This window comes from Phodopus roborovskii, unplaced genomic scaffold (assembly GCF_943737965.1).
Source record: "Phodopus roborovskii unplaced genomic scaffold, PHOROB, whole genome shotgun sequence".
NCBI lineage: Eukaryota > Metazoa > Chordata > Mammalia > Rodentia > Cricetidae > Phodopus > Phodopus roborovskii.
Window position 1 is genome coordinate 885,510 of NW_026126820.1, and position 2,993 is coordinate 888,502.

The 2,993-nt window shown below is 37.1% G+C and overlaps 1 pseudogene; it reads right to left on the minus strand.

Moving 5' to 3' along the window:
* Window positions 1-1,687: 1,687 nt before the first annotated feature.
* Window positions 1,688-2,683, minus strand: LOC127214622 (non-structural maintenance of chromosomes element 4 homolog A-like; annotated as a pseudogene).
* Between the last annotated feature and the right edge of the window lie 310 nt (window positions 2,684-2,993).

Below are 2,993 nucleotides of genomic sequence, written 5' to 3' on the forward strand. Positions count from 1 at the left end.
TGTTTGTTTGTTTCCAGACACAAGAGACAACATGTGATACTTGCTTGTATGTGTTGGCTAATTTTGGTTGAGATAATGACCACTGGATCCATTTTCCTGCAAATGACATGATGTAATTTCATTTTACTCATTTATGACACACATACACACACACACACAGAGAGAGAGAGAGAGAGAGAGAGAGAGAGAGAGAGAGAGAGAGATTCCACATATAAACCAGGCATTTGAAAATCTATTTGTCTGGTGGTCAAGGCTGTTTCCATGTCCTGGTTACATGGATATCAGGTATCTCTATGGAACACTGATTTATTCATCAGTTATATACCCATAAGTGGTCAGCTGCATTTTAGAGTACATTTATTTTTAGTTAAACCATTTTAAAGAATATTCACATTTTGTTTCCATGGTGGCTATAGTAATTTACATCAGCAATGTACAATTCCCCGCACCATGTCTTCAATATTGGATTGATTAAAAATAAATAAATAAATAAATAAATAACAGCCCACTCTTATGACCAGTATGAGTGGTCCCTTAGTAGCCATATTACACTTTTTTTTCTTTTTCTGTTTCTTTCTTTTCTTTTCTTTGTTTTTTGTTGGTTTGGTTTGTTTGGTTTTTTTTTTTTTTTTTTTTTTGTTTTTGTTTTTGAGATAGGGTCTCACTATGTAGCCCTGACTGGCCTGTACTTTGCTATGTAGACCAGTCTGGCACCAAATTCATTAAAATCTACCTGCCTCTGCCTCTTGAGTGCTAGGATTAAAGGTGTGTGCCACCCCAGGCCCTCATATTAACTTCCTTTGAGATTAATTTGCCAGTATCTAATAACATTTCACTAAGCCCCATCTCTCTAAAGTCCTGCTCTTTTTCCACATAGGCACCCTAAGGAGTGAACTTCTAGAACATACATTCTTGAGGCATACCTTTATACTACACCCAAGCTTAGCAAATATCCTCCCTCAAATGATTTGAGATGGTAATTACATGAACCTATAGTTTATTATATATATTTTGTCTATTTCCATCTTTTTTCCCCTTTTGGATTTTATATGAATAGAATTATGCCCAAGTGACTTTGGAGACTGGCTCCATTGTAGAGCAAAGTGCATCTGGGTTTCAGTTATTCAGCTGTGTGCAAGATGTCACTCCTTTTTTAAAATTTATTTCAAATTTTATTCCAGTGTGTGTGCGTGTGTGCATGTGATCTCAGTTGCTTATCACTGGTCAGTTGCAGAATATTTCAGTTGTTTCTAGCTTTTCCATGATGAGGATAGATGGAACTGTGGGAAACATTCACATGTAGATTTATTTTAAAATTATTTTCACCTTATTTTATTGTATAATCTTGTGGCTGCATGTGTATCTGTGCATCATATACATACTGTGTCATTGAATTCTCTGGAATTGGAGTTACAGGCAATGTGAAATGTGCTGGGAATCAGTCTTTGGTCCTCTGAAAGAACAATCAATGCTCTTAACTGCTGAGTCATCTCTCCACAATCCTGATTTATCTATCTGTCTGTCTGTCTTTTTATGGCATTAAATTTCCTTTAAATATCCATGACAAATCCATTAACTATCAAAAGTTACACTTTACTAAAACCAATCTTCATTGTTTAAAACATTTAATAATATATATTACATACATGTTGCTTTCCATTCAGGATTTCATGTTGCCTTCAGTTTTTCAGCTGGCATCAGGCACTTGGCCACTGTAGCTCTGACTCAGAGAGATCACAGGCTCATAAGTCTCAAAAGGTATTTAACATCTTCTCCCAGTCATGATATCCAAAAACTATAATTCCTTGACTCCTAATTTCAGAGTTTTGGTCAATTCCCTCACATTCTTCACTAATCACTCTATTTATTGGTAGTTAGTCTTGATCAAGTCTAACTCTTACAAAAACATCCTGCATAATGAAGGATACAGGAAAGATGTTTTACACTGTACATACTATAGAGTGGATCAACCACAAAATGAAAAAAAGGACATCGGAGTATCAAAGTCTTCTCTAAAGTAAGTCTGCAACAATCCCAAGAATCTTTCTACTTCTTTCTCAATGCCTGAGGAGACTCTTCCATGTTTTTCAACTGAGCATGCCTCACCCACTGCGGTTCTACCATGTGAGGTTGTCTTGAGCAATCAGTTCATGGTTTTGGCACAGGAATTCTCCATGCATTGAACCCAACAGAAAGAGGACTGTATGGGTTTAATTAAAAGTGTTTTCCACTGTTTTGCCTTATATTTTCCAGGAGTCATTGAAAGTTAATTCAAAATTAATTTTATCTTCATCATGGATGAGTTCTGTAGCTTCTAGTGGATTTACAACCGTGTGTGTTAGTAGAGTTCCGATGTATCTTAACATCAAATGATTTTATGTCAGAATACAGCTGTTTGGCTGTTTGTTTGCTCAAGTCTGAGGCCAGAATAAGAAAGTGCTTCTTATGCTCAGAATACCCTATTAAATAGAGTATTGACCTCCCCAAGGATGTCTGTTAATTTTTCACAAGCATTTAGTATGCCCCCCTGGTTTGATTCGGCAAAGTTGATAAGAGCACGGTGCTGATGGAAGATCAGGTGGCACAGGCCCTGATCATACGTTGCCTCTAAGCAGGCCAGGCCCATCAGCTTGTCCCCCCAAGATAGATGGGTTGATATCCTCCTATAGGTCAGGCAGACCATGAATGGAACAAGAGTGAATGTGGTCCCAGTGTTCACTGGTGGCCGCTGCTCTCATGATTTATTTTTACTTTACATGTATGCATGCATTATCCATAGATGTCAGAAGACCATAGAATTAGAGTTATTGATGATTGTGAGACACTATGTGGGTCCCTCACATAGACTTTTACAAAAACCTAAGTTTTCATTCCTCAAAGATAAACATGTAGGTAGGTGTAACATTAATACAGTAACTACACTTTTCATTCTCTGTGTTTCTTTATTTGAGGCTGAGCTGGCCTTGAACTTTGTATGCATCAAGGCTGATCTT